This window comes from Podarcis pityusensis, assembly GCF_964106645.2.
Source record: "Podarcis pityusensis genome assembly, chromosome: 13".
Taxonomy (NCBI): Eukaryota; Metazoa; Chordata; class Lepidosauria; order Squamata; family Lacertidae; genus Podarcis; species Podarcis pityusensis.
Window position 1 is genome coordinate 45,544,468 of NC_138038.1, and position 27,183 is coordinate 45,571,650.

Consider the following 27,183-nt stretch of genomic DNA (forward strand, 5'->3'; position numbering starts at 1 on the left):
CAGAAAAACCTCATGGCTGTGATTGGGGGACTCACTTCTGACACTTCTATCCACATTGCAGATATCTTAAGTCTCTACAGGGCTCCACAGGTAGAATCAGTGCATAGGGGAATGTGGGGAAGTTTGTTTTGCAATACTTTTATTCAGAAGGAAAAGAGAAATATTAGTGTGAGATAGAAATAACTTGGAAATTTCATTATTTTCCCATAATGAGAAATTCACCCAGTTTCTTCTTTCTTTCTTTCTTTCTTTCTTTCTTTCTTTCTTTCTTTCTTTCTTTCTTATTGTGTCTACAAATTTCTTAAGGGAATGCTCTGCTAAATTATCATTTTCTTTTAGCTCACCTATGGCTCATTTGCTTCAGAGGAGAGTCAATCAATGCAGAAGTCTTTTTATACCATGGTCCCAAATGAAGACCTTCAATATGCAGGGATTATCCGGTTACTTCAGTACTTCAGATGGAAGTGGGTCGGGCTCTTTGTTGCCAAATATGACAGCGGAGAACATTTTTTGAAGATCCTGAAGCCATTGTTTTCCCAGAATGGAATCTGTTCAGCCTTCACAAAAAGAATCCCACTTCAAGCTCGAATCGAAGATCTGGAAAAAATATCTGGTGAAATTGAAGATATTTATGAAGGTCTCAGAGATGAAAAGGCCAGTACGTTTATCATCTATGGAGATGATGGGACAATTGCATGGCTGATAACAGCTATCTTTATAAAAGAAAATGGAAATAAGCAAAACACATCATTTGGAAGGTCTGGATCATGACAGCGCAGATAGATTTTGTATCATTTGGATTACTGAGAAACATGGATTTTCAGCTGTTTCAAGGTGCCCTTTCCTTTACAATTCACTCAGAAGAGATTCTAGAGTTCAACCACTTCCTTCAGAACATCCAAATACACAGGACCAAAGCAGATGGTTTTTGGAAGGACTTCTGCGAGCAGGCATTTGACTGTTTTTATCTTGATCCAGGTATGCCAGTCATGGATGATGGAAGGTGTACTGGAGAGGAGAGGCTGGAAAGTCTCCCTGCAGGTGTTTTTGAAATGCACATGACTGGGCAGAGCTACAGTATCTATAATGCTGCCTATGCTGTAGCTCACGCATTGCATGCCATTTCCTCATCCAGATCCCCACACAGAACAGTGACCGCTGGTTCCAGTATTGGATCTCCATCTCTGCAGCCTTGGCAGGTAATGTTACAGAGCCAAATATTTTCCTGTCAATGGACTGATTAGCACAAGGACAGGAAGTTGCTTTATACTAAATTAGGCATCACATCCATCTGTTTCAGTATTGTGTACACTGTCTGGCTTGGAATCTCCAGTGTTTGAGACAATATGAGATTCCCATTGTCACTGGAAGATTCTGGGGATTGAATCTGGGCCCCTTACATGCAAGGAGAAGCTCAACCAGGGACTTGCTACCCTTTACAGCCCCTCTTCTCATGTGTAAAAAAACACACAAACAATTGACAAATTACAGTGGTACCTTGGGTTACATACTTTTCACGTTACAGACTCTGCTAACTCAGAAATACTACCTCGGGTTAAGAACTTTGCTTCAGTATGAGAACAGAAATGGTGCAGTGACTGCGCAGCAGCAACAGAATGCCCCATTAGCTAAAGTGGTGCTTCAGGTTAAGAACAGTTTCAGGTTAAGAACGGACCTCCGGAACGAATTAAGTATGTAACCAGAGGTACCACTGTATTCAGCATCTTAGTCATGGATACTCTTTTGCTGTCTACATTTCATCTTGTAATTTGACCTTGGAATATGTTTCACTTGGGAACCTCAAACAGTTTGATTCTTCTTCTTTTTAAATAGATCAACTCATTTCTTCAAGGTGTTTCATTTAACAACTCAGCTGGAGAAATGGTATCATTTAATGATAACAGGGAAATGAGAGGAGGGTTTGATATCATGAATCTAGTCACATTCCCAAACATGTCTTTCCAGAGAGTGAAAGTTGGACGGGTGGGTCTCAGTGATAGAGGAGATAAAGAGTTAATCATCAATGAGGACAAAATTCTATGGCACCAAAGTTTTAACCAGGTATGGATCGTAGTTATAAACCTGCAGAGTTTTCCTTGTTAGGTTATGATTAAAGTTCACATATTGATGAAGCGTAAGATTGTCCTGTGGGTCTCAAATAGCACAGCACTTCCACCCCCAACTCCTCTCATCTTTTTGTACAGGTGCTTCCCTCTTCTTTGTGCAATGAACCCTGCCACTCTGGTCATCAGAAGAAAAGGAAGGAAGGGGAAATGTTTTGTTGCTATGATTGTACGCCATGCCCAGAGGGGAAGATTTCAAACCAGATTGGTAGGTAATACCCTTGCAGCCTGATAACCACATAAAGAGACTGACACACAGGCTGGGCTTGAGATGGGCCACTTACCTTTAGTGAACATAACAAGATCAGCAGAGGAAGATAAATTCAAAAGGCAGAACTGTCTTGAAACAGAACTGTAGCCATTGGGTGACACACAGGGATTTTTCCAGGCAGAACCAGTGCTTTTTTTGTGGGGGGGGGGACGACACGGTGGGACACATACCACTGCCCAGGGAGGGGAGTTTGGGGTGGCCACGGTGGAGGCGATGGCGTTGCTGCTGCTTCTCCTCCTTTTGCCGGTCTCAAGTACCCCCCCTCCATCGTCTTTGCTGTCCTCTCAGCACCGCTGCTACCTCATGTCTCTCATCTGTGGGTTGAGAGGGGGTTTGGGGTAGGAAGGGGGGAGGCAAGCAGCCAAAATGAGACTATCCCCAAACATTCTTTTGAAACAAAGCACTGTCCAGATCTCCATGTCACAGGGGCCTGGGAATCAAACCAAATGTTATGCGCCTTATATTGGGCCCTAAAGCGGCCGTCCCCATCTCATACCATTTTTATATGTGACAGTATGTTCACTACTGTATGGTGTGCTGTCTCTCATGGCCAATGTGCCTCGGCAGCCAGTACTGCTGTGGCGGAACAGCCATGATGTACAATTCATCACAAGACAGTGTTCATTCAGTGTTCTAGGTCACATGAATCAGAACTGAATTTCTATTTAAACTTTTCTTTATGTTTCTCAGATATGGATGCATGTTCCAATTGCCCAGAAGATCAGTATCCAAACAAGAAGAGAAATGGATGCATCCCCAAAGTTATACATTTTTTGTCCTATAAAGAACCTTTAGGAATCACTTTAGCCTCACTTAGTGTCTTGTGTTCTTTGATTACTGCTTTGGTGTTGGCTATTTTTATCCAGCACAATGATACCCCCATAGTCATAGCCAACAACCGAGATCTCACCTACACTCTCCTGGTCTCCCTCCTGCTCTGCTTCCTCTCCTCTTTGCTTTTCCTCGACCAACCTGGGAAAGTGATTTGCCTTTTCCAACAACCTGCTTTTGGCATCATCTTCTCTGTAGCTGTTTCTTGTGTGTTGGCAAAGACCATCATTGTTTCTCTAGCATTCATAGCCACAAAGCCAGGATCTAAGATGAAGAAATGGGTGGGAAAGAGACTGGCCCATTCTATTGTGCTTTCAGGTTCCCTCATTCAAGCGGGTGTCTGTTCTCTGTGGCTGATAACGTCTCCCCCTTTCCCTGATCTAGACATGAATTCAGTAGCTGAAGAAACCATTGTGCAATGTAATGTTGGGTCAGCCACCATGTTCTATTGTGTCTTAGGCTACATGGGCTTCTTGGCCATTGCTAGTTTCATTGTGGCCTTCCTGGCTCGCAAGTTACCTAACAGTTTTAATGAAGCCCAGTTCATCACCTTCAGTATGTTAGCATTTTGCAGTGTTTGGGTCTCTTTTGTTCCAACCTACCTGAGCACAAGAGGGAAACACATGGTGGCTGTGGAGATCTTCTCCATCTTGGCCTCCAGTGCTGGGTTACTGGCTTGTATCTTTTCCCCGAAATGCTACATCATTGTGCTGAGGCCTGAACTGAACAGCAGGGATCAGTTAATACGAAGAAAGAATTAAGCCATATGTCTTCACTCGTAATACCCTAATGTCTGTTGGAGAAGGCAGTTGTACTTTCGTACATGCACACATTAGTTATAGACATTCGATTTAAAGATGTTGCTAGATTTCTTTACAAAGTTTAAGCTGCGTTTCAGTTTCCCTGTTAGGGTACATAACCAAATATTTTATTCAGTTGTCTGACATGTTGACATGTTCCATGATGAAATCTTGGTATTTAAAGGATATTGGGGAAAAACTGAATTTCTATACATTACATAAATATTTTTGATTGTGATATAATGTTCTCCCTTTTCCACTCAGGCCTTCATTGGACATTGGTAGCTGTGATGAGTTCCTTTATTTCTGTATCAGAATTTCTCATTTTATTAGTTGAAAAAAATAAATCTATTTGAGTTTTATTACATGTGCTCTGGATTCTTTCTATTTCTTTACTCTGGGAGTATTTTTCAACAAAGAGATGTTGTGGTTGGATATAACTGTCAGTATCATTTCTCTCAGTTTCTTGTTCTTTTGAACTTTAATCCAGATTTCATTTCTAAATCAAATTGCAATATACACATACTTTTTTTAAAAAAAACCTCATGGTTTTTTCTTTGTTTTAGGGCAGTCTACGCCACAGGAGGGCTAGCAAGCAGATCAGGTGGCTTGCCAGCTGTCAGGGAACTGACATCGGAGCTAGAGGTGGAGGGAAGGCTCTCCAATGATGCTGGAGAAGGGCCCAGCAGGGAGAGAGGCAGCTCAGCAGATGGGGAAGCAATTCAGTGCAACACCAGGGATAAGGAGGGGCAGATGGGGGAATCGGCGAGAGGGCTCCCAGACTCTTCACCGGACACCAGCGCGGAGAGCACTGGTCCTCCACTACCCACGCCCTCCCTGCGCAGAAGACTTCCGCGCAGAGAAAGTAGGAGGAGACTGGGTGTCAAACAACTTTTATGTTGGAAAATGTTTAAGAAACGCCCACTGACGGATTCTGCTAGCGACTGAGGCAGCCCCAAATTGAAGGGCTGTCCAGACAGAAAGGTTTAACAAGGCAACATAGCCAGGAGAGGCGGCAACTTACGCACGAGCAACCCCATACCATTATACCAGCTGTGCCATCCTTGCTTGGTGCCAGGATCGCACAGGGCACTTCCCTGCTCCACTCACAGACTCCACAGGGAGGCACACAGGCAGCGACGTGGGCAGAGAGGCGTGCCCCGTGCCCACCCCTGATCGCACCCATCAGGCACCCGTGCAGCCCCAGTGGGAGGGGACGCCAGGAAGTGCCCTGAGAGGAGAGGAGCGGGCTGCTCCAGAGTGGCTGGAGAAACCAAGTCAGATGGGTAGGGTATAAATAAAAAGTTGTTGTTAATGTTTTAGAATGTGTTTTTAATATTGTACACTGCCCTTGGATCTTCTGATAAAGGGTGGTACATAAACTGAAACAACAACAACAACAACAACCCTTGAGCATAAGATACATAGGAAGCTGCCTTATACCAACCATGAACATTGGTCTATGTAGCTCTCTAATGTCTATATGGGTTGGCAGCAGTTCTCCATGAGATCAGGCAAAGGTCTCTGCTAAACCTACCTGGAGATGATAGGTATTGAAGCTGGGGCTTTCTGCATGCAAACTGATATAATGTTCAGTTGAGCAGTTCGAAAAGTTATTTGTTGTAGAGAAAAAATACACAATTTTTTTTTCTCTGTACGGGGATCAGATGCCAGGAAAAGGTGCACCAGAAAGATTTGGAGGTCAGGAAAGAAGGAGAAAACTCCACCATCACCTGCCAGTATGAAATTAGCAATTTCTTCAGCTTGCAGTGGTATAGGCAATACCCAGGAGAAGGACCTACTTTTCTGCTCCAGTTACTAACAACTAAAGAAAGCAAAGAGCCCAACTTCAGTGCTGAACTGAATAAACAGGACATGTCAAGTTGCCTGAACATCAGAGGGGTCCAGCTCACAGACGCTGCCAGCTACTTCTGTGCTGTGGAAGCACAGCAGTGCAAGTGCATTTGTAGCCTGTGCAAAAACACTGAAAGAGGGGGGGGGGGGAGAGAGAGATCTGTAACACAGTAATCAGAAGCCATGTGTTTTGCATGTAGAAGGTGCCTGGTCCAATCCCTGGCATCTCCAGGTAGGGCTAGAATACCTGGTATGGAGAGTTACTGCCAGCCAGGGAAGACAGTACTGAGCTAGATGGGCAAGTACTCTGACTTGGTATAAGGCAGGGTAGGCACATGGGAAGCTTCCTTATGCTGTTGGAGTCATAGCCATTGATCCATCTAACCAAATATTGTCTACACTGACTGGCAGCAGCCCTCCAAGATCTCTCCCAGTCTGACCTGTAGGGAAGCTTTTGAAAAACTTCGGTGCAGATTGATCAACTAATAAATAAATACATAAAAATACATAAGCATGAAACATCTCAATTTTAGAGAAAAGAACAATTCTCTCTAAACCTGTTAAATGCCCTCCCATCAGATGTCAAGAAGATAAAGAGCTACACAATTTTCAGAAGACACCTGAAGGTAGTCCTGTATTGGGAAGTTTTTAATGTTTGAAGTTTTATTATGTTTTTATATGTGCCAGATGGTCAGGGAATAATAATAATAATAATAATAATAATAATAATAATAGGAAATAGGATTTGGAATTTCCTTAGGTTTTTGGGCAAGATGATGGCTCTTCTTTAGGGTCCCACTTTCTGGTTGGGGTTTGCTCACCATGGGACTCTGGAATCCAATTCCCATGTCACATTCTAGGATCTAGGGCAGGGGAAACAGTTTCAAGATCTTTCTGACCAAAAGTGCTACTCTGAGTCCCAAATCTAAGAAATTAATTATCTCCACCTGCAATTAGCCAGATCACAGTAATTTGTTCAGCTGGGCAAAGCTCAACACTTTTCTGAAGAGGTTAGAAAACTGTCAACAAGCCAGCCTAGAAATAAACAGGCTCCTCCACCGCTGAGATTTAGAAGTGAGGGCATGAAGAGAGCGATAGGTCTCTGTTTGTTTCATTACTGCCAACACCTCTTTCTGCAGATCAGTTATATTTGACGTGAGACTTTGATGTATACAGTCTAAGGTTGGGGGAGGAGAAAGTTGGGGAGAGACAGCGGGGCAGGGAGAGAATGAGGGTAGCAAACTTTCATTCTTTTACATGGTATATGTGAGAGGTTTTTGTGTCAGCATCACGTGAGTAGGTTCTCTTTCTATTTAGTTTTCTATATCAGTTCTCATTGGCATTGAGAGAGGGCATTGTTGATTGCCTGTAGTTGATTGAAGTGGGTTTTGTTTGCTTGTTGGGTCAAGTCAGCTGTATCGATTCATATGCTGTCGATGGGTTCTTGTTGTTGTCTTGTTGGGCTGTCTTGATCTCCTTCCACAGGGCCTGTAAGACAGAGCTAGTCCGCCTGCCCTTCAATTTGAGTTAGCCTGATCCTCTATTCCCTTTCCCCTTTCCACTTCTATGAAGAAACCCTTTCTGGGACCCCACATTTAAATTATTCCCTGGTCTCCTTGCTGGCCCTAGTATGACCAACTTGGCCAGTTAGCCCTGGTGATCATTTGATGTCTACTGACTGGGGTTTTTGTTTGTTTGTTTGTTTGTTTTCCCCAAAATGCCCCCTAAATTTTTGAATTTTATTGATGCTGCATTTTATGCTGTTTTATGCTGTTTTTAAGTCGCATTTTAATCAATGTTTTATATTTGCTGTTAGCCACCCTGAGCCTCGTTTTTAAACCGGGAAGGGTGGGGTATCAATAAAAAAATATTATTATTTATTATATAATAAAGGGGAGCCACATTGGAGTGAAGGTGTCCTCTTATATTTGTCCCTGTGTTAGTTTCAGTCTGTTGGTTAGCTTTTCTAATAAGGCTGTTTCAGTGGTCCAAGTTCACCCCTGTGAGGTCTCTCCAATGCCCAGTATCTAAGTTCACATTTAAAGCATTTGTAAGCCTGCTGATGCTAAAAGTCAGACAGGGGATGTGTTTGGACACAGAGGTACCTGTATCTTCAGGGAGAGGGTCTGCAGCCTCAATGGTGAGGCTCTTGCTGCTGCTGCACCACATGGTGTGCAAGATAGGTGCAATGAAGTGCCCTACAGGTGATCCAATCCATGTTCCCCATGAATGGTACCAAGCAGGTGATCTTCTCATTGGTGCAATAGTTTCTCAGGTCATTTACTCTTTCGATGAAGTTTACTTTGAAGAGCAGCCATCTCAAAAGCTGTTTGGCCTTCCAGTGTAAGCATTATATTCTCTTCTCACCCCTGTTTTCTTTTTTCCCTGCTCAGCTCCACCAAATCACAAAACAATTTCTAAAAAAGCAATCTTTGCATGAGTGATCTTATGTTCAAAGAAATTATATTTAGAATCCAGGGCCAGTCCTCGTTCAGTGTTTCTAAATCTTGGGTCCCCAGATGTTGTTTTACTACAACTCCCATCATCCCTGAGCTCTGGCCTTGCTAGCAATAGATGATGGGAGTTGTAGTTCAACAACATCTGGGGACCCAAGGTTGAGAAAGGCTGAATAACTGAACTGCTTTCTGAATATTCTGCATTTTACTGAGATTATAGGAAATATTAAATTTTGTCAATGAGAGCTATTTTCTTTTGTAAAGCGGGAGCAGATTTCTTGGTGAGACAGAGTCACAAAAATAGTCTCCTGGCAGTAGGGTTTGTTTTTGGTTTTTGCTGCTGATTACTGGGATGGAGAGCAATAAGGTGGTGGAGAGGCTGGGCTTTGTGGGAGGATGGGCATGACTGCAAGTTTCGCACCTTCCTAAGTAGCAGCGACACTATTGATTGAATTGGAATTGTAGAGTTGGAATGCAGGAATCTCAGTTTTTTTTCTAATTATGTGATTTGTAAAAGTTTTATATATTTTTGCTTCTCCATACCATAGGCAGGTATGCCACCCAAACTGTATATCATGCCGTTCTAAATTTAACAATCTGATATTTTTCAACAAAATCCAATCTTTTATTCAACATAAGCATGATAAAGTAAAGTTGAAGGTCTGGCAGGGTGAAGCCTCCATTTTTTATTTTGCAAGAATCTTAATTTTATATTTTACAAACTGAGAGCCAGTGTGGTGTAGTGGTTAAGAGCGGTAGTCTCGTAATCTAGGGAACCGGGTTCGTGTCTCCGCTCCTCCCCATGCAGCTGCTGGGTGACCTTGGGCCAGTCACACTTCTTTGAAGTCTCTCAGCCCCACTCACCTCACAGAGTGTTTGTTGTGGGGGAGGGAGTTAAAGGAAAATGTTAGCCACTTTGAGACTCCTTAAAGGGAGTGAAAGGCGAGATATCAAATCCAAACTCCTCCTCCTCCTCCTCCTCCTCCTCCTCCTCCTCCTCCTCTTCTCTGGGCTTCTTTCACTGCCTATGACCCTTAATAAATTTTTCTGCCACTCTTTGAAGCATAGAATATTATTTATGCATGGGGCATTTTGCAATAGAAATAGCATTTTTGGAAGGACTTTCATGGCAGAAACTCTGCCTAGCAGTGATGGCTTCATTCTCTCCCATATTTCCAAATTTCTCTTTATTTATTTCCAAGCTTTTACAAAGTTGTATTGATAGATATTATAGTTTGTTGTTGTATTCTTTCCCCCATTTTTTTTTAAAAAAAATATGTCTACAGTATTCACAGTCTAGCAACAAAATTCTATCAGAACACCCTGGTCTTGGGTTTTGCCATAAAAGAGATTAATGACAATCTGAAGATCTTGCCCAATGTCACCCTTGGTTTCCACATCTATGACAGCTACTTCGATGGGAGAATGACCTATCGAACCACTTTGGACCTTCTCTTCAAATGGCAAAGATTTGTCCCCAACTACAAATGTGACACTCAGAAAAACCTCATGGCTGTGATTGGGGGACTTACTTCTGACACCTCTCTCCACATGGCAGATATCTTAAGTCTCTACAGGATTCCTCAGGTAGAATCAGTGCATAGGAGAATGTTGGGAAGTTTCTTTTGCAATACTTTTATTCGGAAGGAAAAGAGAAATGAGCCAGTGTGGTGTAGTGGTTAAGAGTCTCGTAATCTGGGGAACCGGGTTCGCGTCTCTGCTCCTCCACATGCAGCTGCTGGGTGACCTTGGGCTACTCACACTTCTTTGAAGTCTCTCAGCCCCATTCACCTCACAGAGTGTTTGTTGTGGGGGAGGAAGGGAAAGGAGAATGTTAGCCACTTTGAGACTCCTTAAAGGGAGTGAAAGGCGGGATATCAAATCCAAACTCTTCTTCTTTTTCTGTGTGATAGAGAAATAACCTGCAAATTGCATTATTTCCCCATAACTAGAAATTCAACCAGTTTCTTTCTTTCTTTCTTTTAATGATTAGAATTGTGCGTACAAACTACTTAAGGAAATGCTCTGCTAAATTATCATTTTCTTTTAGCTCACCTATGGCTCATTTGCTTCAGAGGAGAGTCAATCAATGCAGAAGTCTTTTTATACCATGGTCCCAAATGAAGACCTTCAATATGCAGGGATTATCTGGTTACTTCAGTATTTCAGATGGAAGTGGGTGGGGCTCTTTGTTGCCAAACATGACAGCGGAGAACATTTTTTGAAGATCCTGGAGCCATTGTTTTCCCAGAATGGAATCTGTTCAGCCTTCACAAAAAGAATCCCACTTCAAGCTCGAATAGAAGATCTGGAAAAAATATCTGGTGAAATTGAAGGTATTTATGAAGGTCTCAGAGATGAAAAGGCCAGTACGCTTATCATTTATGGAGATGATGGGACAATTGCATGGCTGAAAACAGCGATGTTTGCAATAGATTATAGCAATAAGCGAAACACATCATTTGCAAAGGTCTGGATCATGACAGCCCAGATAGCTTTTGTATCATTTGGATTGGTGAAAAACGTAGACTTTCAGCTGTTCCAAGGTGCCCTTTCATTTACAATTCACTCAGAAGAGATTCTAGAGTTCAACCACTTCCTTCAGAACATCCAAATACACAGGACCAAAGCAGATGGCTTTTTGAAAGACTTCTGGGAGCAGGCATTTGACTGTCTCTATCCAGATCCTGATATGCCAGTCTTGGATGATGGAACATGTACCGGAGAGGAGAGGCTGGAAAGTCTCCCTGCAGGTGCTTTTGAAATGCACATGACTGGGCAGAGCTACAGTATCTATAATGCTGCCTATGCTATAGCTCACGCATTGCAAGCCATTTCCTCATCCAGATCCCCACACAGAACAGTGACTGTTGGTTACAATATTGGATCTCCATCTCTGCAGCCTTGGCAGGTAATGTTACGGAGCCAAATATTTTCCTGTCAATGGACTGATTAGCAGAAGGACAGGGATGCTTTATACTAAGTTAGGCCTCATATCCATCTGTTTCAGTGTTGTGTACTCTGTCTGGTTTGGGCTGCCCAGGGTTTGAGACAAGATGAGATTCCCAGTGTCACTGGAAGATTATGGGGATTGATTCTGGGGATCTTCCATGCAAGGAGATGCTCGAGCAGGGAGCTGCTACCCTTTACAGCCCCTCTTCTCATGTGTAAAAAAAGCCAAACAACTGACAAATTACAGTGGTACCTCGGGTTACATACACTTCAGGTTACAGACTCCGCTAACCCAGAAACTACCTCGGGTTAAGAACTTTGCTTCAGGATGAGAACAGAAATTGTGCAGTGACGGCGCAGCAGCAGCAGGAGGCCCCGTTAGCTAAAGCGGTGCTTCAGGTTAAGAACAGTTTCAGGTTAAGAACGGACCTCCGGAACGAATTAAGTACGTAACCAGAGGTACTACTGTATTCAGCATCTTAGTCATGGATACTCTTCTGCTGTCTACATTTCATCTTGTAATTTGACCTTGAAATATGTTTCACTTGGGAACCTCAAATAGTTTGATTCTTCTTCTTTTTAAATAGATCAACTCATTTCTTCAAGGTGTTTCATTTAACAACTCAGCTGGAGAAATGGTATCATTTAATGATAACAGGGAAATGAGAGGAGGGTTTGATATCATGAATCTGGTCACATTCCCAAACATGTCTTTCCAGAGAGTGAAAGTTGGATGGGTGGGTCTCAGTGATAGAGGAGATAAAGAGTTAATCATCAATGAGGACAAAATTCTATGGCACCAAAGTTTTAACCAGGTATGGATCGTAGTTATAAACCTGCAGAGTTTTCCTTGTTAGGTTATGATTAAAGTTCACATATTGATGAAGCGTAAGATTGTCCTGTGGGTCACAAATAGCACAGCACTTCCACCCCCAACTCCTCTCATCTTTTTGTACAGGTGCTTCCCTCTTCTTTGTGCAATGAACCCTGCCACTCTGGTCATCAGAGGAAAAGGAAGGAAGGGGAAATGTTTTGTTGCTATGATTGTACGCCATGCCCAGAGGGGAAGATTTCAAACCAGATTGGTAGGTAATACCCTTGCAGCCTGATAATCACGTAAAGAGACTGACACACAGGCTGGGCTTGAGTTGGGCCACTTATCTTTAGTGAACATAAGAAGATCAGCAGAGGAAGATAAATTCAAAAGGCAGAACTGTCTTGAAACAGAACTGTAGCCATTGGGTGACACACAGGGATTTTTCAAGGCAGAACCAGTGCTTTTTTTGGGGGGGGGGGACATGGTGGGACACATACCACTAAACATTTCGTGCTGCCATGACTGACGGATGGATGGACCGGTCCCCAAGGAGGTGAGTCTGGGCTGGCCATGGTGGAGGTGATGGCGTTGCTGCTGCTTCTCCTCCTTTTGCCGGTCTCAAGTAACGCCCCCCCCATCTTAACTAGAGGCGGGGTAGGAAGGGGGGAGGGAAGCAGACAAAATGAGAGTATCCCCAAACATTCTTTTGAAAGAAAGCACTGTCCAGAACTCAACGGAACTCAGTTCTGGTACCTCTCAGGTGTTCATCATTGCCATTCTAAAAGGATGAAGGAGGTGTTCAAGGTGAGTTGAAGATGATTGAACCCTTGTCTCTCTGGTCAGTTTTGGAGGAGAGCCTTCTCGCCTTCAAAAATTATATCCTGAAACAAAAAAGCTCTGTGAGAGACATTATATTTTGGGGAAGATCATGGCCAAGTAAGGAATAAGGGGAAGTAGGGGTGTGGCAACCCAGTGACAGCCTATGCATACCCTGAATTAACAGGAGCTATGTAAGGGAAAGCCTCAGGCCAGCAAAGGAAAGCATTTGCTACCTTACAATCTCTGATCGCCTAATGATTTTGAAACCCTGCCTGACCTTGCTTTACTTTGCAATTGTGCTAGCAGATTAATTGCTGCTTCACCAGACGATGCAAGAATCCTCAGGTATCAATCCAGCTACGATTGTGGGAGAGAGAAAAACCAAAATCCCCAGCAAAGAAGGGACATCCCTGATAGGCTAGAATGCTCCTATTCAAAAGATAGCAACTGGCAAGCTACAAGCGAAAGGAAGCATTGAGAGGGTGAATGAACAAGTGTCACAGGGGCTGGGAATAAATCAAAAGGTTTGCTCCTTATATTGGACCCTAAAGCAGCCGTCCCAATCTCATACCACTTTTATATGTGACAGTATGTTCACTACTGTATGGTGTGCTGTCTCTCATGGCCAATGTGCCTCGGCAGCCAGTACTGCTGTGGCGGAACAGCCATAATGTACAATTCATCACAAGACATTTTTCATTCAGTGTTCTAGGTCACATGAATCAGAACTGAATTTCTATTTAAACTTTTCTTTATGTTTCTCAGATATGGATTCATGTTTCAATTGCCCAGAAGATCAGTATCCAAACAAGAAGAGAAATGGATGCATCCCCAAAGTTATACATTTTTTGTCCTATAAAGAACCTTTAGGGATCACTTTAGCCTCACTGAGTATTTTATGTTCCCTAATTAGTGCTTTGGTGTTGGCTATTTTTATCCAGCACAAAGATACCCCCATAGTCATAGCCAACAACCGAGAGCTCACCTACACTCTCCTGGTCTCCCTCCTGCTCTGCTTCCTCTCCTCTTTGCTTTTCCTTGGCCAACCTGGGAAAGTGACCTGTCTTCTCCAACAAACTGCTTTTGGCATCATTTTCTCCATAGCTGTTTCTTGTGTGTTGGCCAAGACCATCATTGTTTCTCTAGCATTCATAGCCACAAAGCCAGGATCCAAGATGAAGAAATGGGTGGGAAAGAGACTGGCCCATTCCATTGTCCTTTCAGGTTCCCTCATTCAAGTGGGTATCTGTACTCTGTGGCTCATAATATCTCCCCCTTTCCCTGATCTAGACATGAATTCAGTAGCTGAAGAAACCATTGTGCAATGTAATGTTGGGTCAGCCACCATGTTCTATTGTGTCTTAGGCTACATGGGCTTCTTGGCCATTGCTAGTTTCATTGTGGCCTTCCTGGCCCGCAGGTTACCTGACAGTTTTAATGAAGCCCAGTTCATCACCTTCAGTATGTTAGCATTTTGCAGTGTTTGGGTCTCTTTTGTTCCCACCTACCTGAGCACAAAAGGGAAACACATGGTGGCTGTGGAGATCTTCTCCATCTTGGCCTCCAGTGCTGGGTTACTGGCTTGTATCTTTTCCCCGAAATGCTACATCATTGTGCTTAGGCCTGAACTGAACTGCAGGGATCAATTAATACGACGAAAGGATTAAGCCATCTGTCTTCACTCGTAATACCCTGATGTCTGTTGGAGAAGGCAGTTGTACTTTCGTACATGCACACATTAGTTATAGACATTTGATTTAAAGATGTTGCTAGATTTCTTTACAAAGTTTAAGCTGCGTTTCAGTTTCCCTGTCAGGGTACATAACCAAATATTTTATTCTGTTGTCTGACATGTTGACATGTTCCATGATGAAATATTGGTATTTAAAGGATATTGAAAAAAAACCTGAATTTCTATACATTACATAAATATTTTTGATTGTGATATAATGCTCTCCCTTTTCCAATCTGGCCTTTATTGGACATTGGTAGCTGTGATGAGTTCCTTCATTTCTGTATCAGAAATTCTCATTTTATTAGTTAAAAAAAATAAATCTATTTGTGCTTTATTACATGTGCTGTGGATTCTTTCTATTTCTTTACTCTGGGAGTGTTTTTCAACAAAGAGATGTTGTGGTTGCATAAAACTGTCAGTATCATTTCTCTCAGTTTCTTGTTCTTTTGAACTTAATCCAGCTTTCATTTCTAAAACAAATTACAATATACTCATTATTTTTTTTAAAAACCCTCATCGGTTTTTTTGTGTGTGCTTTAGGGGTCATTTATCCTGATATACACTTTTCTGTATCCAGTATTTCCTAATAGTATGTATTTTCATGTTAGTTGTATAAATATATGCATTGGTTGCATATTTACCCCAAAATGATTTATTGGAGAGTTGTATCACAAAGTTCAAAGAAGTTCGAATTTTAAATGATAGCTGTGTTTTGGCTTGCATACTGTGTCAAGAAAAGGGAATGAGCTAGTTTCTTCTTACAATGCAAAGAGAATCAAATTTCTCCACCACTAAGAACATATCATGATTCTGTTTTAAATAAGTATATAGAAGTGGAGCCTAAGAAAAGGTGAAAGATTGATACGATCTGAGAAGAAGCCATAGGACTGTAACTCAGAATGGGAATGGAGAACCAGAACCATTTTCAGTTCACTGAGTCTTTATGATTTGGGAAAGACATTTGAAAGTGTTTGCCCTATCACAAAACTCTTGACTTTTGTCCTTCTTGGCTCCTAATAGCTAGCCCAGTATCCTGGCTGCATACCCTTGTGTGTTTTTGTGTTTCTGTCAGTAAGGGTTCCAAGGGCCTTTACATTCTTTCCTGTGGAAAAGGAATAGTACTTCCATGTGAATTGGAGTGGGGATTTCTGCTCAGTCCAGCAGTGTTCTATTCTGCCCACCATGTTCTTCAACCTCTGTCTGGCAGCTTTGGGAGTGCTGACCTTCAGATTGGAGCAAAGTAAATATCATAAATATCCTGATGGAGCCATGTCTTATTCTCCCTGATGTAAGAATTCGATGCTGATTGGTGTCTGTAGTCATTAATGGGCAAATTAGGGTCTGACAATAAAGGTATCATAGAGGTGTGTGGAGTGTTGGCTCTTGGATCTGGGGAACAGGAAGGTGATGTCTTCTATATGGGTTGTGCTACTCTTGACAGTACAAGTGCATCATCTGGTGTAGATATTCTGGCTTCTAATTTGAAACGCATTGCCATCTTTGGAGGCCGCCTTCTTCTATGAAACTCATCCTGTACCCAGTTACTTGGGGGGTAATCAATAAACACAAAGAAACATGCTTCTAAGTAGACATGTATACCATTGTACTGGAAGTTAACAGGCTCTGGTCATAAGCTGCTGCACAGCTGGAGACCTGCCTAAATCACACTGCATTCACATTTTGGTGAGTTGGTTCTTTAACACCCACCCTTGCTGATTGTGTACTAGTATTTGCCGGAAATGTCTTTAGAGTTGAACTCAGATGAACCAATCCTAGAAAAGTGCATCCTGGTTACCACGTGGAAATAAACAGCAAATTATGGAAATTCCAAAAATTCCTAGTGAATAGGATGGAATCAAGGGAAGTCCACTGGAAGGCCGTGGCGAAACAAACACTTTAAAAGACTCCACAGATTTCCACTGTCTGGTGTTGAAACAACTCATGTATCATTTACAGCTCTGACCTCATTCATTGTTTGAAAACACTGACAGAGGCAACCAAAGATACTCATATCTAAAACAAAAATACCGAAAATTGTAACTGAACATATCATCACTTTCTTTCTGGGTGATATTGAGGATTACTTTTTCAAAATGAACGTTCTGAGGCTGGGACCCTTGTCTGGGGATCACTCACCATAGAACTCTGCACTCAAATTCCCCTGTCTCAGTCCTTCAGGGACTAGAGCCAACTCAAAGTGCCACTCAAAGTCCAGGATCTAATGAAGTAATTATCTCCCTCTGCAATGATCCAGATCACAATAATTTGTTCAGCTAGACAGAGCTCTCAGGAGTTTCCTAAGGATATCAGAAAACAGTCAACAACCCAGCATAGTAAGAGCATTAAATATACTCCTGTGCTAGTGAGATGTAGGAATGTTGGACATAGAGAGAGGGGGAGGTCATCATTATCAACATTTTTTATTATAACGTTTTAATCATTTAAGTTCCTCTTCAAAGCATTTGTACACCTGCTGATGCTAAAAAGAAGGCTAAGTGCAACATCCAAGACAGCTCAGTTGAGACAGGGGAGGTGTTTGGCCAAGTCTGCTTCTTCCAAGAGAGAGTTTGAAGCTACCATGGTGAGGCTCTTGATGATGCTGCTGCTGCTGCCTCACACTATGTGCGAAGTCAGGACAATGAAGTGCCCTGCAGCTGATCCAATACTCATTCCTCATGAATGGGGCCAAGCAGGGGACCTCTTCATTGGTGGGATTGTTAGTCAGACCACCTACGTTTTTAATGAAGTTTCATTCGAGGTACATCCTTCTCAGGAGCTGTTTGACAATCCACAGTAAGCAATAATATTACCCCAACCCTATTTACTCTGTGCACTACTGAATCAGCAAAGAACATGTGTTTGTTGCATGTGTGATCATATGTTCAAAGAAATTCTATTTAAAAATATTTATTTATTGAATTTATATACTGACCTATACCCGGAGGTGTCAGGGCAGTTCACAGAACAGACCTCTCAAGGAGGAGGAACATAAAGAAGGCTGCCGAAGATGATCTTGGGGTCCAGTTAGGTCCATATGGAAAGAGACAGTCCTTGAGGTATTGCGGTCCTCAGCTGTTTACAGCTTTATAGGTCAAAATCAGCACTTGGTATTGGGCCGGAAAACTAATTCTTAGCGAGTGCAGTTGGACCAGGATCTGTGTAATATGCTCAAACCGTCTTGCTCTGAACATTTTTTATTATAAGACACTGAATATTATTACGACACTGAATTTTCTGAGCTGTCTTCAGAGGCAGCCCTACATATAAAACATTGCAGTAATCTAACCTCGAGGTTACCAGAGCATAAACAACAGTAGTTAGGCTATCCCTTTCCAGATAGTGGTGTAGCTGGGCCACCAGCCAAAGCTGATGGAAGGCTCATCGGTCCACTGAGGCCACATGAGTGTCGAGCGACAGCAAAAGATCCAGGAGTATCCCCAAACTATGAACCTGTTCCTTCAGAGAAAGCGTAACTCCATCAAGAGCAGGTGATCCCCCAACTATCTGATCTAGAGAACCACCCACTAACAGTGCCTCAGTCTTATCTAGATAGAGCTTCAGTTTGTTGGCTCTCTCCCAGTCCATTACCGAGGGAAGACACTGGTTCAACACTTCCACTGCCCCACCTGCAGATGTAAAGGAAAGACACAGCTGAGTGCCATCAGCCTACTGCTGACAAGGTACTCCAAAGCTCTGGATAACCTCACCCAGCGGTTTCATGTACATGTAAAACAGCATGGGGGATAGAATTGAGCCCTGCGGAACCTCACATTGAAGGTTCCATGAGGCTGAAAAGTATTCCCCAAGTAACACCCTCTGGGAATGACCATCCAAGTCGGACTGGAACTACTGCAAAGTGGTGCCACCCATCCCTAGTTTGAAGAGTCACTCCAGAAAGATACCATGGTGGATGGTATTGAGAGGTCAAGAAGAATATACAGGGGAAAATTTCTCTTGTCTCTCTCTCAACAAAGGTCATCATACAGGGTGACCAAAGCAGTTTCTGTGCCAAAATCCGGCCTAAACCCCAATTGAAATGGATCCAGAAAATCAATTTCTTCAAAAAGCATCTGGATTTGGTCTGCACTCACTCTAGAACCTTGCTCAGGAAAGGGAGATTAGCAACTGGTCAGTAGTTAGGTTTTCTGAATCTAGGGAAGATTTCTGAAGGAGTGGTTTTACCACTGCCTCCTTCAAACAGGCATGGACCCCCTCCTCTCCTAAAGAGGCATTGATCATTTCCCTGGCCTAGCCAGCTGTTCCCTCCCTGCTGGATTTATCAGCCAAGAGGGGCAAGAGTCTAGAGTGCAAGTGGCCCCCTGGCTGATCTGAGCACCTTGTCCACATCCTTGAGCTTTACCAACAGAAACTCTACCAAACACAACAGGACTAGACTGTGCGCTGGACACCTATGAGATTCATCCGCTATATCAGCAGTTCTTGGTGGATGCAAGTGATTTTAACCTCAAAATGCTTTGCAAATAAGTCACACTGAGCTACCATTGAATCTATCACCTCCTTTGGGCCAGCCTGTATAAGACCCCATACAACCCAGAAGAGCTCTGCTGGATGACATAATGAAATAGTTCAATCAAGGGCCAGTCCTCCTTCTGAACTACTTTCTGAATATTCTGCATTATACTGGGATTAGAGAATACAGTGGTATCTCTGGTTACAAACGACATTTGTTCCGGATGTCTGTTCTTAAGCTCAACTGTTCTTATCCTGAGGCGGGTTTTCACTAATGGCACTGTTGGGAAACACCCTGGAGGTGCCCCTGCAGCCCCGAACTCCGAACGTCCTCCGGTATGTGCAGTCAGTGTGGTGTAGTGGTTAAGATCAGTGGACTCATAATCTGGTGAACTGGGTTCACTTCCCCGCTCCTCCACATGCAGCTGCTGGGTGACCTTGGGCTAGTCACACTTCTTTGAAGTCTCTCAGCCCCACTCACCTCACAGAGTGTTTGTTGTGGGGGAGGAAGGGAAAGGAGATTGTTAGCCACTTTGAGACTCCTTAGGGTAGTAATAAAGCGGGGTATCAAATCCAAACTCCTACTCTTCTTCTTCTTCTTCTTCTTCTTCTTCTTCTTCTTCTTCTTCTTCTTCTTCTTCTCCTCCTCCTCCTCCTCCTCCTCCTCCTCCTCCTCCTCCTCCTCCTCCTCTTCCTTCTCCTCCAGTGTGCTTCAGCAACATATATGAAATGGTGGAGAGGGAGGCATCTGTGCCAGATTGGCACCTCGGTAGGAAACAGTGAATCCTCAAATGCCTTGTTAATGAAATAGAAGGAAATTATAAAATATATATGTGTATGTATAATAGGTACCACTCCGGCAGGAAGGTAAACGGCATTTCCATGTGATGCTCTGGTTCACCAGAAGCGGCTTATTCATGCTGGCCACATGACCTGGAAGCTGTACGCTGGCTCCCTCGCCCAATAAAGCGAGATGAGCGCTGCAACCCCAGAGTCGGTCACGACTGAACCTAATGGTCAGGGGTCCCTTTACCTTTACCTTATATATTCGAACTGATTTGAAACACAACTGAACAGAGAGCTAAAGAAAACCAACATATTGACAAAAGCATAGAGGACTTCTGCAACATCTTAAAGACTAAACAATATTCTATTCCATAAGCAGATGCGTCTTCATTAATAGTATAGTTTCAGGTTTACAGGACTATAAATATATATTAAAAATCAGAGAGGCATGGTGCAGGAGTGCCATTAGAAGGAAAAGAAATGCCAAAAATAGCAGATAATGAAAATAATATAATTAATGTAAAAATACAAAGCCACTCATAAAACTGAGAAATAAGTTCATTCTGCTAGGATGCTTAGAGATGAAAGTGCAGAAGAGAAAAAGCCAGAAACCAAGAAAAGAGCAGGTGTGTCAAAGATACTCTCCTCTATCATGAATTAGATTTTGGCTGAATGTGTTTTATTCGCCCCTCCCTTTTTATATCTTCCCTATTGACAGGGTAAAAACAAAGTTCTACCAGAACATCCTGGCATTGGTTTTTGCCATAAAAGAGATAAATGACAATCTGAAGATCTTGCCCAATGTCACCCTGGGTTTCCACATCTATGACAGCTACATCGATGGGCGAATGACCTATCGAACCACTTTGGACCTTCTCTTCAAATGGCTAAGATTTGTCCCCAACTACAAATGTGACACTCAGAAAAACCTCATGGCTGTGATTGGGGGACTTACTTCTGACACCTCTCTCCAAATGGCAGATATCTTAAGTCTCTACAGGATTCCACAGGTAGAATCAGTGCATAGGGGAATATGGGGAAGTTTCCTTTGCTATTCTTTTATTCAGAAGGAAAAGAAAAATGTTGGTGTGTGAAAGAAATACTGTGGAAATTGCATTATATTGAGATAATGAGAAAATATTGAGCCAGGGTTTCTCGTCCATTACTAATTCTAACCTCTTTTGGAAATGTTCTGCTAAATTGTCATTTTCTTTTAGCTCACCTATGGCTCATTTGCATCAGAGGAGATTCAATCAAGGCAGCCAACTTCTTTTTATACCATGGTCCCAAAGGAAGACCTTCAATATGTAGGGATTATCCAGTTACTTCAGTATTTCAGTTGGAAATGGGTTGGGCTGTTTGTTGAAAAATATGACAGTGGAGAACATTTTTTGGCAATCCTGGAGCCATTGTTTTTCCAGAATGGAATTTGTTCAGCCTTCACAAAAAGAATCCCACTTCAAGCTCATATACAAGATATGGAAACAATATATGGTGAAATGGAAGATATTTATGAAGGTCTCACAGATGAAACGGCTAGTACACTTATTATTTATGGAGCTGATGGTGCAATTTCATGGCTGAAAACAGCAATCTTTATAATAAATAATAGAAATCAGCAAAAAACATCATTTGGAAAGGTCTGGATCACTACAGCCCAGATTGATTTTGTATCAATCGGATATCAGAGAAACTGGAATTTCCAGCTGTTCCAAGGTGCCCTTTCCTTTACAATTCACTCAGAAGAACTTCTACACTTCAACCACTTCCTTCAGAACATCCAACTACACAGGACCAAAGCAGATGGCTTTTTGAAAGACTTCTGGGAGCAGGCATTTGACTGTTTCTATCCAGATCCTGGTATGCCAGTCATGGATGATGGAACGTGTACTGGAGAGGAGAGGCTGGAAAGTCTCCCTGCAGGTGTTTTTGAAATGCACATGACTGGGCAGAGCTACAGTATCTATAATGCTGTCTACGCTGTAGCTCACTCATTGCATGCCATTTCCTCATCCAGATCCCCGCACAGAGCAGTGACCGTTGGTTACAGTGTTGGATCTCTGCAGTCTTGGCAGGTAATCTAACACAGCCAAAAATTCTCACGTCAATTGATCAATTATGAGAAACAACAGTTCTTTATACTGAGTGAGGCCTTTCAGTCAACTGTTTCAGTATTGTGTACAGTAGGAATTTCCAAACTTGGGTCTCCAGCTGTTTTTAGACTACCATTCCCATCATCTCTAACTACTGGTCCTGCTAGCTAGAGATGATTGTTCTTTTTGTCCAAAAGCAGCTGGAGAACCAAGTTTGGAAAGCCCTGAGTGCTCCGACCGGCTTTGGCTTTCCAGGGTTTGAGTCAAAATCAGATTCCGAGTGTTACCTGAAGATTCTGGCCATTGAATCTGGGACCTATCAATGTCAATTCATGTCAATGGACTGATTAGCAGAAGGACAGGAAGTTGCTTTATACTAAGTTAGGCCTCACATCCATCTGTTTCAATTTTGTGTACTCTGTCTGGTTTGGGCTCTCCAGGGTTTGAGACAAGATGAGATTCCCAGTGTCACTGGAAGATTATGGGCATTGAATCTGGGCCTTTCCATGCAAGGAGATTCTCAACCAGGGAGCTGCTACCCTATACGGCCTCTGTTCTCATATGTAAAAAACAGCTGCCAAATTATTCAGCATCTTAGTCATAGATACTCTTTTGCTGGTTTACATTTCATCTTGTAACTTGACCGTGGAATCTGTTTCAATTGGGAACCTCAAATAGTTTGATTCTTCTTTTTCTTTTTAAATAGATCAACTCATTTCTTCAAGGTGTTTCATTTAACAACTCAGCTGGAGAAACGGTATCATTTAATGATAACAGGGAAATGAGAGGAGGATTTGACATCATGAATCTGGTCACATTCCCAAACACATCTTTCCAGAGAATGAAAGTTGGATGGGTGGATCTCATTGATGGAGGAGATAAAGAGTTAATCATCAATGTGGAGAAAATTCTATGGCACCAAAGTTTTAACCAGGTACTGATCGTAGTTATAAACCTGCAGAGAGTTTGCCTTGTTAGGTTAAGATTAAAGATTGTCCTGTGGGTGGCAAATAGGAAAGCACTTCCACCCCCAACTCCTCTCATCTTTTTGTACAGGTGCTTCCCTTTTCTTTGTGCAATGAACCCTGCCACTCTGGTCACCAGAAGAAAGGGAAGGAAGGGGGAAAGTTTTGTTGCTATGATTGTGCTCCATGCCCAGAGGGGAAGATTTCAAACCAGACTGGTAGGTAATGCCCTTGCAGCCTAATAACCACATACGGAAACTGACACACAGACTGGGTTTGAGCTGGGCAACTTTTATTTAGTGAACATAACAAGATCAGCAGAGGAGGATAAATTCAAAAGGCAGAACTATCTTGACCCAGAACTGTAGCCATTGCATGACACACAGGGCTTTTTCCACGCAGAACCAGTGCTTTTTTTTGGGGGGGGAAACACGGTGGGACGCGTATCCCTAAACATTTTGTGTTGCCATGACCGATGTATGGATGGACTGGTGCCCGGGGAGGGTAGTTTGGAGCGGCTGTGGTGGAGGCGATGGAGCTGCTGCTACTTCTTCTTTTGCCGGTCAAGTAGACCCCTCCGCTGCCGCCGACATTACCATCCACTCAGCACCGCAGCTTCCTCGTGTCCCTTTTCTGGGGGTTGAGAGGGGGTTGGGGGTAGGAAGGAGGGAGGGGAGGGGAGCAGCGAAATGAGAGTACCCCTAAAAATTCTTTTGAAAGAAAGCACTGTCCAGAACTCAACGGAACTCAGTTCTGGTACCTCTCAGGTGTACACCATTGCCATTCTAAGAGAATGAGGGAGGTGTTCAAGTTGAAGTTGATTGAACCCTTGTCTCTCTGGTCTGTTTTGAAGCAGAGCCTGCTCTCCTTCAAAAATTATATCCTGAAACAAAAAAGCCCTGCTAGAGGCATCATATTTGGAGGAAGCTCAAAGCAAACTAAGGAACAGCGGGGAAGTAGGCGTGTGGCAACCCAAAGACAGCCAATGCATACCCTGACTATGTAAGGGAAAGCCTCAGGCCAGCAAAGGAAAGCATTTGCTACCCTACAATCTCTGGTTGCTTATTGATTTTGAAACCCTGCCTGACCCTGCTTTCCTTTGCAATTCTGCTAGCAGATTAATTGCTGTTTCACCAGAGGATGCAAGAGTCCTCAGGTATCAATCCAGCTACGATTGTGGGAGAGAGAATAACCAAAAGCCCCAGCAAAGGAGGGACATCCCTGATAGGTTGGAATGCACCTATTCTTCTTCTTTTTTTTTTAAAGGGACTGGCAGGCTGTAAGTGAAATGAACAAGTGTCACAGGGGCTGGGAATCAAACCAAAAGGTTTGCTCCTTATATTGGGCCCTAAATAAGCTGTCCCCTCTCATATCACTTTTATATGCGACAATATGTTCACTGCTGGTTGGTGTGCTGTCTCTCATGGCCAATGTGCCCCAATGTGCCTCGGCAGCCAGTACTGCTGTGGCGGAACAGCCATAATGTGCAATTTGTCACAATACAGGATTCATTCAATGTTCTAGGTCACATGAATCAGAACTGGATTTCTATTTAAGCTTTTCTTTATGTTTCTCAGATATGGATGCATGTTCCAATTGCCCAGAAGATCAGTATCCAAACAAGGAGAGAAATGGATGCATGCCCAAAGTTATACATTTTTTGTCCTATAAAGAACCTTTAGGGATCACTTTAGCCTCGTTTAGTGGTTTATGTTCCCTGATTACTGTTTTGGTGCTGGCTATTTTTATTCAGCACAATGATACCCCCATAGTCATAGCCAACAACCGAGAGCTCACCTACACTCTCCTGGTCTCCCTCTTGCTCTGCTTCCTCTCCGCTTTCCTTTTCCTTGGCAAACCTGGGAAAGTGACATGTCTTCTCCAACAAACTGCTTTTGGCATCATCTTCTCTGTTGCTGTTTCTTGTGTGTTGGCCAAGACCATCATTGTTTCTCTAGCATTCATAGCCACAAAGCCAGGATCTAAGATGAAGAAATGGGTGGGAAAGAGACTGGCCCATTCTATTGTCCTTTCAGCTTCCCTCATTCAAGTTGTTATCTGTACTCTGTGGCTGACAACATCTCCCCCCTTCCCTGATCTAGACATGAAATCAGTAGCTGAAGAAACCATTGTGCAATGTAATGTTGGGTCTGTCACCATGTTCTATTGTGTCTTAGGCTACATGGGACTCTTGGCCCTCACCAGCTTCATTGTGGCCTTCCTGGCCCGCAAGTTACCTGACAGTTTTAATGAAGCCCAGTTCATTACTTTCAGTATGTTAGCATATTGCAGTGTTTGGATCTCTTTTGTTCCAACCTACCTGAGCACAAGAGGGAAACACATGGTGGCTGTGGAGATCTTCTCCATCTTGGCCTCCAGTGCGGGCTTACTGGGTTGTATCTTTTCCCCAAAATGCTACATCATGGTGCTGAGGCCTGAACTGAACAGCAGGGATCAATTAATACGAAGAAAGGATTAAGCCATCTGTCTTCACTCATCATACCCTAGGGTCTGTTGGAGAAGGCAGTTGGGAGAAAATACATGCACACAACTTTAGTTATAGACATTTGCTTTAAAGTTATGACTGCATTTCTCTACAAAGTATAAGCTGCCTTTCAATTTGACGTGTTCCACATGCATATTTTCGATTTCCACTCAGGCCTTCATTGGACATTGGTAGCTCTGATGGGTTCCTTCATTTCTGTATCAGAATTTCTCATTTTATCAGTTGAAAATCTATTTCTGCTTTAATACGTGTGTTGTGGTTTCTTTCTATTTCTTCTCCCTCTTCTATTTCTCCCTCCCTTTTTTTAACAAAAAGATGTTGTGGTTGGATGAAACTGTCAGTATCATTTCTCTCAATTTCTTGTTCTTTTGTACTTTAGAATTTTAATCCAGTTTTAATTTCCAAAGCAAATTGCAACATACTCATATTTTTTTAAAAAAATCATCATGATTTTTTCCTGTGTTTTAGGGGTCATTTATCCTGATAGAAACATTTCTGTATCCAATATTTCATATAATGTATTTTCATGTTATTTCTGTAAATATATGCATTTGTTTCATATTTTCCCCATGATTCTTTTTTAAATAAGTAAATAGAAGTGTAACACAGAATGGGATAGGAAAACAAGAACCATTTAATTTGGGATTATTGAGTCTTTATGATTATTGGCTGTGCCCCAGCTGCAGCCACCCCCTCACTCTGCTATGGTGCTGGGGACACTAGCCTGATTTGTGGGCACCTTGTGAGGTTTGCAGGCACAATGTGCACAATGCTGGAGGGTGGGGACCCCACCCAGGTTTTTCCCCTTGTGTGGCAGGCATTCACCACCATTCTTGTTTGGATCACATGGTCGGCACCTTTTTGTTTTGAACATGTGGTCAGCGCCATTTAGTTTGTATGAGCATGTGTGAGCCTCCCTACACATTAACCGGCCTTTGCGGGCCTGGTGGTTTGCACTCCTGTCGCTTGATCAGATTGGAAGGCAGTGGTGGGCAGTATTCTCTATCCCATGAGGACAGGATAAAAGGGTACTGGGTGACCACTCACAAATCTCCAGGGCTCCCTAAATGGGTCTGGTTGCGGAGAAATAAGCAACATTGCCGCGACAATGGGGCTACTGGGAGGGTTGGATGCCAGGGGTAAGGTAAGGGAATCTAAGATCAGAAGAACTGCCTCATGTAGCCTTCACTCAAAAGTGGCCAATTGCCATACGAAGGATAAGAAATTGATGTGGAATGCAATTTCCACAACTGGATGATGGGGTGGTTTCTTCAGCATACCCTGACAAGGGGTAGCATTTATTTAACAATCAACACGTCATCCTTAAAGCAAAATTGATGGCTGGGGAGGCGGCTGCCCTAGATTATGACGAAGAATTTAGAGAGAGGGCTGCCAAGGACCCCACAGTTAAAGATACGTGGACAGAGTTGATTGCCCGCCATGTAGAGAAGAGAGGGGACCTGGCAAAACCTTCTAAGATGCATCTCAATGTGCCGCATAAGGTCTGATGGGAGTATAACAATGGGCCATGTAACAGAGACATGTGCTGCTAATCCCACAAATGCAAGCGCTCTGGGGCTCCCACTCTTGCTCTAAGTGTTTTCAGGATAGGAAATCTTTTTGCAGCTTTCCAAATTCAGGATCCAGGCCCAGAAAGAAGTATGGTGGAGCAGCAGCGGGTAACTCAGGCACTCAGTCAGTGAAT